This window comes from Protopterus annectens, chromosome 8.part0, assembly GCF_019279795.1.
Source record: "Protopterus annectens isolate FY-2018-M chromosome 8.part0, PAN1.0, whole genome shotgun sequence".
In the NCBI taxonomy this organism is placed as follows: Eukaryota; Metazoa; Chordata; order Ceratodontiformes; family Protopteridae; genus Protopterus; species Protopterus annectens.
In genome coordinates, this window is record NC_056741.1 from 255050713 (window position 1) to 255063305 (window position 12593).

The window sequence follows — 12593 nt, forward strand, 5'->3', positions numbered from 1 at the left end:
TTGCCTCTGCAATTCTGCAGGGCCTCCTGACTCTTATGTAAGACTCTACATCTCTACCTATCCAACACTTTGCTATGACAAGATCATTATGCATTGAGGCTTACTGAGTTGCCTTAGAGACACTAGTAAAGTGCTAGGCATTTTCCTACTTATCGTCTTGCTTCCACAGTAGCTACACATCTAATTAGTGTAGCAAACTACACTTCATTTCATGTAATGCACTAGTAGCTAGTCTGGTACCGTTAGTACTGCAGACTAACCCCACATATGTGACTTCATGTTAGTTACTCAGTCTTGTAGTCATTGCTAGTGCTGAGTGTTCAACAAGGCTTACTACTCAAGCTGAGTTCAGATTAACCATATGGGTTTATCTAGCACTCCAGTTACTGTTGTGGAAGATGATAAAACTGAGTTTAATATGAAGACAGATTATGGTTCTTTGTTTCTTTTGCTTCTGTTGCTGATGTAGGATGTATGCTGAATTGCTAATGTAATTATAAAAATAACTGAGGAGTGGGCAGCCTCAGCCAGTATGAAAACAAATACTGGTAAACACAAAACAAAGAAAATGATACCATGATCTGAAACAATTTCTAATCATTGCAACTTGTGACAGAGTTTACCAGTTCAACTTTATGGCAGTACAGTTGCATATAGAAGCAAAATAATTCAGAGAAGTGAAATACAAGGTGTAAAACATGGTGAAAGGCAGAGGTGGACTAAAAACAGTATCCTGTTTGCTAAAGAGGGGAAGAGTTTGATTCAATAAATGCACTGCAATGATACTGCAGTATCAGAATCACATACAAAGTGGAGGGAAGGACAGGTAGAAGCTTGGATAGAAAATGGTTTGACTGGACTGGAATGGAGTTAAAGCTGAACAAATTGCAAAGATTTCTTTAAGGCATTTTTATTTCCTGCATCCTGCTAAATCATGTTGCCTGTTTGCTACTGTAAGTTCTGGCATGTAATCTTTACTATTGGCCTTATGGCCTGGGCCATGAGTGGAAGTTATCTGCAAGCATTTGTGTGTACTTATCTGGTTTAGCAGGTAAATAATTAAAAATAAAATTTCTGAAATACTTATGAGGTGGTGTGAGAGAGGGGTGTTTTGGAGAGGCCTGATAATGATTATTGTTGCTGTTGCTATTGTTGAGCATTTAATCAACTATTTGATGCGATTTTGTGGAAACACCCTGACTGCAGCAAGGTGTAATAACTGCAAAAAGAACAGTTTAGAGCCAAGTGCATGAGGTGATTGAAAGTCAATCAAAGAAGAAAGAATAGTATGAGAAAATAATGTACAGAGTTTAGAATATTTTCATGCTTTTTTTGGCCCCTCACTATCCCTAAAACATCATGCCCATCTCCACTGACTCAGATGTTCTTCGTGTTTTACTGTTGCAGTCATCACATTTGGGATGTCCATCATGTTTCACTGTTGTAGTCATTACTCTTGGGTTATCCTGCTGGCAGGCTACCCGCAGTCGGCCTGAATTACAAAGTCTTGGTCCGGCGTCGGTTGCTGTCGCCTCTTCCCTGATGTCAGTGCGCCAGGGGTATAAAAGATGCAGCCGACGCCATTTTCTTCAGTCTTTCTTGCCATGCAGTGCCCGAAGCAGAAGCAGTTTGCAAGTGTCGGTCGGCCGACTCCTGAGATTTTTGTGTTCGAATTTCAGATCCGAAGTCTTCATTTAAAGCTAAGTACCCTGTTGGGGAAACTTTTTTTCTTGCTCCAGACCGATGTCAGAAAAAGTTAATAATTGTATTTCTTGTGGGAAGCAAATACCTCATAAGGACTTCCATTCTTATTGTATTCCTTGCCTAGGCCCTGATCACGATATTGCTAATTGCAAGTTTTGTGCTAGACTTAACCAACGCACTGTTAAGCGTCGGTACGATTTTGCATTTCATTACTTTGACCCAAGATTTAATTACACGATGTCGTCGGATAGCCATCTGACTACCGCATTTCACAAGAAACGCAAGGAAAAGGAAAAGGACAGGCATCCGAAGTCCAAAACTGACGACGAGGCTTCTTCTAAGCCAGTCGCCGGTTCTCAGTGAGGCGCTTTCGCAGCCACTACCTCAGAGCCGCAGGCCGCTTCAGACTCCCACATGGAGCAGACTAGGCCGCTGGAAACTCAAGGTATTGGACACTTGGAAAATATTCCCTCAGATGGGTCTGGAGCCGCTGAACAGGCATCGGCTTCTGAGGGTGTTATCAGGCCTACACAGTTATATGTAAAACCGACTACAGCTTCAAAGGCAAAGATTAAAGCACCACTAAAGACAAAGAAACAAGTGTAGCAAGCCCATGGACAGGCCTCCATGCCTAAAAAACAGATGCTCAAAATGGCCGCAGACCTAATTACTTTGATCAGGGGTTCCCATCCCCCCCTCCTGATAAGAGGCCTAGGCAAGAGACAGAATATGAATCTTCAGATCAAGTTTCCATTTCCTCTGACTCCTCTTCGGAACAAGAATACTCTCTTCCGCCCTATGAGGATTCTGATGCTGAAGAATCTATCCCTTCAGCCTCTCCTCCTGAGGATTATTCTTTTGGGGAAACCCTGCATGCCATGAGGGAGCACTTCCACTGGGAGAGCCAAGACTACTCAGAATCTAAGAAAAGGCTCAGAGACTTTCTTTTACTACCTCAGCACAGGCCTCTTGCTGTCCCCCCTGTTTTAGACATTGTAGATGATGTATTTTCAGAGTCCGGCCTGTCTCCTGACTCTTTACCCCCTGCACCTGTTAAGCCAGATATATACTACAGGGTTCCAGATTCACATAAATTTTTTTATAAAAACCCTGCTGCTGACCCAGAAACTATTTCTCAGGGTCCCAAAGGGGTCAAGGCTTCCACTGCAAAAAACCCTATCCCCTCTGATAGGATTTAAGGGCACTGGACAGATGGGGAAAAAAGGTTTAGACGGCTGCTACCTTGGCTGTGAGGGCTTTAAATTGTCAATTTCATATGCTTAAATATCAGCAATACTTAATGTCACTGCTTAAACAGAAAATGTTAAATTCTGAATGTGCAGAAAACAAGGAAATGCAGGATTTATTGCATGCAACTGAACAAGTGGGAAAGCGTACTTTGCAATGTGGTTTTGATTCTCTGGAGGCCTCTTGCAGTGCCGCTGTTACGGGTTTTGTCATTAGGAGGCATGCTTGGTTAAAGGAACAGAATCTGCCTGATCATGTTAAAGCAAAATTATTAGATGCTCCATTACAGCATGATACTTTGTTTGGTGTTAAAGCAGAGGAGGTGTTGAAGAAAATGGAGGACAAAGCGAAATCTATGCAGACAGTTAAGGATTTCTTACTGGTGCAGCCACCCAGATTTAGCAGGAACTGGCCTACAAAGAATTGGTCCTTTCCAGTGTCAGACAGGCCACAAAGATGCACATACAGATGCCCCAGAGGCAGATCTCAGCCCCAAGGCTCATACAGGCCTAAACAATGGGGTGCTTCTACCTCCAAAAGCAGAGAAGACCAATCACAGCCATACAGGAAACAGTCCCAGTGACTTTCTTCTGCCAGCACCAAGCACTTATCTTTTGGCAGCCCCCTTGGGGGGAAAACTAGCACTTTTTTCACAAAATTGACACATGATCACCCAGGACAATGGGTCTTGAATATAGTGTCTCAGGGCTACAGGTTCCACTTTCACACCCTGCCAAGGGCAAAAGGTATGCCAGACCTGCCACACAATCAATGGGCAGAGGCACAAAAGCAAGTTTCATCCCTCATGGACATGAGGGCCATTCAGCGAGTACCACAGCAAGAGCAGGGACAAGGGTTTTGCTCAAGACTTTTCTTGGTACCCAGAAAGGACAAAGCCTGGAGACGAATACTGGACCTGTCTATTCTAAACACATTTCTGGATGTTCCAAAATTCAAAACGTTGATTCTGCAACAGCTTCTGCCCATGCTGGGCAAGAAGGCTTGGGTTGTAACTTTGGATCTAAAAGAGGCATACCCGCATGTCCCTATCAGACAATCTTGCAGAAGATACCTCAGATTCATAGCTGGCTCAATGCACTACCAATTCTCTGCACTGCCCTTTGGCTTATCTACTGTGCCCAGGGTCTTCACAAAATACCTGGCACCAGTAATTGCATTTTGCAGACAAAGAGGAATTCAAATATATCCTTACTTGGACGACTGCCTTATTCAAGCAGAGAACAAGGACATTCTACTAAAGCATCTGGCGTTTGTAAAATGATTACTAATTTGCCTAGGGTACACAGTAAACAAAAAGAAATCAAAACTAGTACCCTCTCAAGAGATAATATTCCTGAGTGCAGGCTTAAATACAACTGCTCAGATGGCTTATCTCACACCAGACAAACAAAGGCAACTGACTTCTTACTTCAAAATGTTGGCAACAAAGACCCAGTTATCTGCAAGAAAAATTCTGCAGGCTTTGGGCTTCATGGCATCCTGCATTCTGCTAATGCCATATGCCAGACTGCATATGAGGAAACTACAATGGTATCTAAAAAGTGTTTGGACTCAACATCGCCACAGCCATTACCCTCATTCCCTGCCTGCAACAGGAGTTTCGATGGTGGGCACAGGCCTGTCACCACAACAAGGGACAGCCATTCACTTTACCCACAGCCAGACAGACACTAACAACGGATGCGTCAGATTATGCCTTGGGGGCCCGCATGGCAGGAAAATGTATTCAGGGCACATGGCCCGCAAGCCAGATGCATCTTCATATCAATCAAAAAGAGTTGCTATCTGTTCAGAATGCCCTGACAGCTTTCAAGGATCTACTTCATCCAGGACAACTAGTGATAAAGATGGACAATACTACAGTCATGTAGTACATAAACAAGCAGGGAGGCACACATTCCTACCCCCTCTGCAGACAAGCCATGACTTTGTGGGACACAGCATTGCCTTGTCAAGTTCACCTGCAAGCACAATTCCTGCCAGGAAGGATAAATACTCTGGCAGATGAACTAAGCAGAAACCTCATGGATCCCCACGAGTGGAAACTGGATCCACAAGTCTTCAGCATGATAACAAGGAAATGGGGATGCCCAGACATAGATCTATTTGCCTCCCCTCACAACTGCCAACTACAGAGATTCTGCACAAGGACTTATCATAAGCAAGCATGGAAAGTGGATGTCTTATCCTTCAGCTGGAAAAACATAACAGTATATGCCTTTCCTCCACTGCCTCTCCTCCCCAAGGTACTCCTAAAGGTCAGACAAGAGAAGCCAAAAATGATACTGATTGCCCCAGACTGGCCACTCTAGCACTGGTACCCACTCCTAAAGACCTTGTCTCAAGGTCCAGCCTGGACATTGCCTCAAATTCCTCACTTACTGACCCAACAAAACAATCAGATCATGCACAGCCAACTCAGGACCTTAAATCTGGCAGCATGGCGGATAATGTAGCCATTCAGAACGCGCCTCTCCAAAGCTGTAATGGATGTTATTTTGGAGGCCAGGAGGCCCAGTACCAGAAAATCTTATGCAGAAAAATGGAAGAGATTCTGTGCTTGGAACCAGGCACAAGGAATTGACACGTTTGTACCAAATATTCCTCAGATTTTACAATACTTAACTGAGATGCTGGACAAAGGCCTATCTTTTTCATCAATTAAGATCCATGCCTCTGCCATTTCAGCCCATTACAATACGGAATCACCTATCTTTTCTCATCCTTTAATAAGGCAGTACCTCAGAGGGGCCAAAAACATAAGACCTCCAAGGAGAGCACCAATACCTGCATGAGACCTCAATTATGTCTTGGAAAACCTCACACTGCCTCCTTTTGAGCCAGCCTCAACAGCTGATATAAAATTCTTATCCTGGAAAACAGCTGTGCTCCTAGCAATAACCTCTGCAAGGCGAGTCTCGGAGTCACAGGCACTCATGGCTGTGGAACCTTTTATCATTTTCCATCCAGACAGGGTTTCTCTGAGGACAAATCCGATATTTATGCCTAAGGTGGTGTCCAGTGTGGCCCTTAACCAAACCATTCACTTGCCTACCTTTCATCCAAACCCACAGAACAAGGGTGAGAGACTTCTGCATTCTTTGGACATACACATTTGGACATACACAGACAGCTATGCTTGTACTTGAACAGAACTAAACCTTTCAGAAAGACTGAGCAACTTTTAGTGGCATATGCTGCAGGATCACAAGGAAAGGTTATCTCAAAACAGACTATTTCAAAATGGATAGGCCATTGCATTCGTTTCTGCTATTCACAACATGGCAAATCAGTGCCTAAGGGCATTAGGCCACATTCAGCCAGAGCAGCGGCCACTTCAGCAGCCTTCCTCAGGGGAGTACCAACCAAAGACATCTTAGAGGCTGCAACTTGGAGTTCAGTGCACACTTTTACAAAGCAGTACCACTTACCTCTCTACTCTAAATCCAAAGCAGGCTTTGCCACTGCAGTTCTGCAGGGCCTTATAGCCTCTCCTAATCCTATTTAGCCCCAGCCACCCATCCTCAGCTTTGGGATTCAACCTAAGAGTAATAACTGCAACAGTGAAACACGATGAACATAGTACAGTTGTGTTGTTGTTGAGTCTTTCGGTGTTTCCCGGTTAGGGGTCGCCACAGCGGAACTCTGGTCCGCTAATGATTGGTAGTTGATTTTTACGTGCAGTTGTGTACCTACCATAAATGTAGATGTTCGAGTGTATTCACTGTTGCAGTCCAGGTTACCCTCCCACCAGCCCCCTTTCTTTTTGCTGGGTCTTATCTGCACTTCTCTATTCTATACAACCTATGTGGTGTATTTGCTTGTAGATGAAGGAAATGATTACCTTAGTGCATGCATGTTTGTTGTCATAATTTTTAGCCTACCCTTTTGGGGACACCTGACATCTGGGGCAAGAAAAACTGAAGAAAATGGCGTCAGCTGCACCTTTTATACACCTGGCGCACTGACGTCAGGGAAGAGGCAACAGCAACTGACGCCGGACCAAGACTTTGGAATTCGGGCCGACTGCGGGTAGCCTGCCAGCAGGATAACCCAAGAGGTAATGACTGCGGGCATCAGGGGCTGCAAAAGCGCAGTCCTGGTTTCCCTCCTGCCATCCCCCCCCCCCTTTCTCCTTCTGCTTTTGTTACCATTCTTCCTTGTTGTTCTCCTTTCCTTACAAGGGACATATTGGTGTTTATTTTCCACTGTTGGGGTTCTTCCACCAGAACCTGGCCTCCTACTTTGGGGGCTCCTGACAGGTTAATGCAAGAAAAACTGATGTAATGGCATAGAGTGCCTTACTTTATACCACTGACGACCTGACGTCAGTCCTCAAGTGACAGCAGTGACGCAGAAATACTGAGTCTCTGATATTCGGGCCGGCTGTGGGCTACCCAGGCAATGAATACACTCGAACGTCTACATTTATGGTAAGTGTACATAACTGTACTTTGTCTTGTATTTTCTAGCATCTGAGGACATTGGACATTGGAGGCAAGAGATGGGGACTGACAAGTTAGAAGATTTCACTAGGTTTCATGCATACCTCTCAACAGTCCAGATTTTTGCCTCATATTTTTGATCTGTTCCTAATAAAGTTTGTGGTTTGCTGGCAAATCATTGAACTTTGAATTCACTAAATGATGATAGACATTTGAGTTTCAGACTTCATATCCTTCAAAAATGCATCGCAACACAAAACCTTTTAATGTGAAGTTGTTCTATCTCGCCATTCATTCTTACAGATGGGTTCGGAGCCAATTCCTCAGCTCTGAGTCGGCCTACTACAAAGCTCGAGGTCTTCAAATAGCTCAAGGCCAAGTCTCTTTCCCATGATGCACCTAGAGTTACCCCAGATCTAGTTTGCCGCTGCAACAGATCGGAGGTTCGCGCTAGCTCCGACCAGTAAAAACCTTCTTTTCAATATTTTCAAATATTATTGATGCATTTCTTCTAAAAGTAGTAATTAGTTAGTTAAGCTCTTATAGCTTTCTGTGTTGTTTCCCTCTTCCCTTGGTGTGCTTTTTCATATATTAATATTCGGCCTCGTTTTTTCTTAGGCTTAGTTAAACTTTAGTGTTTAAACACTGTTTAAGTAGTGACCTTCTGTCACATTTTTTCTTAGAAATAGTTAATTCTTAAGAGTGTGTGCTTAGATAGTGACCTTTTGTCACAAACTTTAAGATTATTAGAGTTGTTAGTGTGTTATCAGTAGTGTAAATAGCTTTGTTGTTTGCATTTAAGTAGTAACTTTCTATCACAACTTGATAAATTATCTGCTTAGATAAATAGTGTCTGTGTGTGTGACCTGTTAGCCATAGTTTTTAAGGCTTGTGTCTTTTATATTTAGCCTGTATTTTTGGAAGGCTTATTGTTATAGTTTATAGTTGTTGGGTGTGTCTTATTTTTTTGTCAATGGCTGATGGTAAGGTCAAACACCTTAAGTCAGGGTTTAAAAAATGCCCTAAATGTGGGCAGAAAATGTCTGTCACTGACAGTCATGTCAACTACGTTTATGGTTTAGGAGCATTACATTTGCAAAAAACCTGTTCCATATGCCATTCCTTTTCTTCTCAGGTTCTCAAAGAGAGAAAGAGGAAACTTATTGATAGGGGTTTACTGAAACTTTCTTTCCAGGAGGCTTTGAGTGACCAGGATGGATCCGGTAAGTCCTCCAAGACTTCCATTGAATCGAAAAAGTCTAAAAAGTCTGTGACATCAGCTCCACAGGTCTCGGAGCTGACTATCTTAGCTTTACTGAGCCAGTCCCCGGTTTTAGAACCGGTATCCGAAATTCCAAAATCTCCATTGTTACAGTCTGTACCACCTTCAATCCATTCATCTCGGTCTTCCATTAGCCTTTCCAATTTGGATGTGGATCGTGTGGTGCATAAGCTTTTACAGGCACTGGCCTTTGCAAAATTTTTATTGGCTCCGATCCAAGCGGCTTCGGAGCCGAAGACCCTTATGCCAGCTACAACTCTTCCTCCTCCGAGCCATACAGGTCCTTCGGAGCCAGAGGAGTTGGACTTGTTGATCTTGGTGCCTTTGGAGCCGACGCGTGCTCCAGTGTCTTCGGCTCCATTTACTCTGACCTCCTCAGCGCCGATCCAGGACTCTAGGAGCCGACACTCTCTGATCGGGTCCAGGGAGGATAGTAGGACCGACTTGTCTATTCCGGCTCTGCCTGGGGTTTCGGCTCAGATGAGCTTGGGCGCCTACTTCTGGCTTGGAGCCCACTGTCCCAGTGCTGGCGCTATCGATGGTTTCATCAGATCAGTCGGTCCCTTTGCATCAGAGCAGAGGTGCCGTCGAAGCCATGAGGAGAGTTATGACTCCTAAAACATCCTCGACCTCAGGTCCAGCTTCTTCCTCCCCAAAAGCTTCTGTGTCTGCTTCTGTTTCACAGATCCTGGCCAAGCGTAGAGATCCAGAGCCTCAGGAAGCCCCATTGGGTGGCCCATGCTCTTCCAAGACCTCGCCAGAAGCTCCCACTGATGAGGTTCCCAGGAAAAGAGTTTGTAAGAGGAAACATCTAGACTCCCCACAGGAGTTCCTAACATCTGATACTGACTTGGATGAATCAGAAGGGTCCCCATGGTCCCCCTCTGAGGATATCTCATTTGCTGAGGTACTAGAAATCCTTAGGCAGAGGGGTGACTGGCAGTCCACAAACCCTATTGAAGACGAGTCTGTTCTCTTGAAGGCTTTCGGGTCTCAGTCCTCCACCTCTTGGGTGTCTCTGCCCTTTGATGAGCTGATGCAGCTGGTCTCATGAAGGGTGTGGGAGCCTCCGGACACCATAGAGCCTGTCCCTAGGAGGCCTAATAAAGTCATCTCTGCTCCCCAAGACAAATCCTTGCTGACCAAGGGTGTGTCATTTGATGCCATGGTGATGGCGGCAGCCACCAAGAAGGAAATTTCAGAAACTTGCTCTTCTATCCATCCTCCTAACAGAGATTTCAGGATCATAGATAGATATGGGAAGCGCACTCATAATTCAGCGACTTTTGCACTCTGTTCGCACAGCTACCTAACCCATTTCACGAGACTGCAGAGAGATCTCCTTAAAGAGCTGGGAGATACTCTTCAGGGTACAGTAGCTGCAGGAGCTTCAGACAAAGTTGCCTCCCAGCTTGCTACCTTCAACTCCATTGTTAACTCGTCCATGTGCCTCATTTCTTATGCAGCTGATGGAACGAGCAGGGCAGCGGGTACAGGAATTGCTCTTAGGAGACACTTTTGGATGCGCTTGTGTTCCTTCGTGGAGCCTTTCAAGTCATCCTTTGTGAATACCCCTTTTGAGGGCTCATCCCTTTTCGGGCCCAAAGTTAAGGAAACTTTGACCAGGTGTGAGCAGGAAGGAAAGACATTGTCTGCCATCGGAGTCTATTTTTCCACCTCTACCAGACCCTACCCCAAGGGTCAAAGGTGAGGGAAAATGTGGTTCCGAAAAGCCCAAGGAGCCTTTCAGGACACGTGGTGAACCCCCCTCCAGGGGCAGAGGAGGGGACAATAATGGAAGCTGCCAGCCTCTCGGCAGAGGGGGTCCACAAAACCAGGGCAACAGAGATCACTTCTTTGGGAAGCCCTACCAGTGCTCCTGAAAGGAGGCCTGACTGTCCTACTCTGGAGGCAGTTGGGGGTCGCTTATCTTTGTATCCAGACACCTGGCTCAAAGTAACAAATGACTACTGGGTACAAAGTATCATTTCCAGAGGGTACTTCATTCCTTTCGCCACACCCCCTCCACCGGCATGGAAAATCCCGGACGTTCCACCCAGTTACAGGGAACAGGCAACAGTAGAGGTCTAAGTGTTGCAAAGAAAGAGTCATCCAGCCAGTCCCAGCAGACCAGATAGGATCCGGAACGTACTCAAGATTCCTTTTAGTTACAAAAAAGACAGGGGACTGGAGACCTATATTGGACCTTAGCAGGCTAGACAAATCTGTCAAGAAAGAGAAGTTTCAGATGGTCACGCTTCAGTCGATACTTCACTTTTTAGAGAAAGACAATTGGATGTGCTCGATAGATCTCCAGGATGTGTACTACCACATAAAAATAGCCAGACCATCCAGGGATCATCTGCGCTTCCGGCTGGGAGCCAATCCTTACCAGTTTTGAACCCTGTCCTTTGGTCTCACTACAGCACCCAGAGTGTTCACCAAGTGTATGGCAGTAGTCACGACTCACCTGAGATGTTTAGGATTCCAGGTGTTTCCTTACCTTGGCAATTGGCTCCTCACCGCCACCACCAGGCATCAACTCATTCAAGCCAGGGACTCCACTCTGTCACTCTGCAGCCAGCTGGGCATTACAATAAACTCAGAAAAATCTGCCTTGTTGCCATCGCTACATACCGTTTTTATCTGAGCAGAACTGGACACCACCACCACGCTAAGACTTCCAGTAGAAAGAGTTTTACTACTCCGTCAGCAGGTCCGCAATCTGATATCCAAAAACAGGGCTCCAGCATCAGAAGTTCTAAAATTGTTAGGTATGATGGCAGCTGCAATTCTGGCCATACCACTGGGTCGCATGCACATGCGGATACTGCAATGGCTGTTGTTCACTGGTCTTACCAAAAGCTTCCTATTTCTCACCTGATAATGATCCCAAACTTCTGTGGTGGTTGACCTCACTTCATCTCACGATAGATCGTCCCTTTGTTTTACCCCCACCAGCGGCCAAAGTAACCATAGACGCTTCCCTGATAAGGTGTGTGTGTGGGGGGGGGGGGGCACATTTTCAGGGAAAGACAGCCCAAGGCACATGGACTGATCAAGAGAGACACCTGCATATCAATGTCCTAGAGATGAGAGCAGTACTTTTGGCATTGCAGTACTTCCAGGACTCTCTTCGTCTGGGTACGAATGTGATTCAGACAGACATGTCAGTAGTCTGGTACTTGAACAAACAAGGAGGAACCAGGTCATATCCCCTTTGTTGCCAAGCCCTAAGAGTATGGCAGTGGGCTATATCCACCCAGCGCTTTCGGTTAGCAATGCACATCCCGGGGAAATCAACATGATAACAGACAAGCTGAGCAGAGCAAAGAAATAGCGGACAGGATATTCCGCAGGTGGGGCCAGCCTTGATGTGACCTTTTTGCCAGTCACATGAACATGAAATGCAGAAGCTACTTTGCCCTGATTCCCCCTCCGGGAGAAGCCTCAAGGGACGCACTCGTTCACAATTGGCCTCCGGGTCTCCTCTATGGATTTCCACCAATCCCATTGATACCCAAGGTTCTACAGAAAGCAAAAATCCTGGGAAGGACCATAATTCTAATAGCCCCTCATTGGCCTCGTCAGATTTGGTTTCCCTTCCTTCGACTTCATCTTTTAGAGGACCGTTCGATTCTGGACCCAGTTCCGGACCTTCTGATGCACTTGTCAGGGGAACTTCATCCCTCTCTGCAGTCCCTGAAGCTGGCAGCTTGGCTGCACCAATTCCCATCATAGCCAGGTTCCATAACCTTTCCAATGAGGAGAAGCAAATTCTCTTATCTTCTCATAAATCTTCTACGAGAAAGCTATACCTTAGCAAATGGAAAAAAATTTCTATATGGGCCTCTAAAAACTATTTTGATCCTTACCAAGCCCCTATGGCCTCC

The 12593-nt window shown here is 45.4% G+C and overlaps 1 protein-coding gene across 1 annotated transcript in view; it reads left to right on the forward strand.

Moving 5' to 3' along the window:
• CRTC2 (CREB regulated transcription coactivator 2) overlaps nucleotides 1-12593 on the forward strand; it is a 2800764-nt gene that overhangs the window by 857246 nt on the left and 1930925 nt on the right. The window lies entirely within an intron of this gene.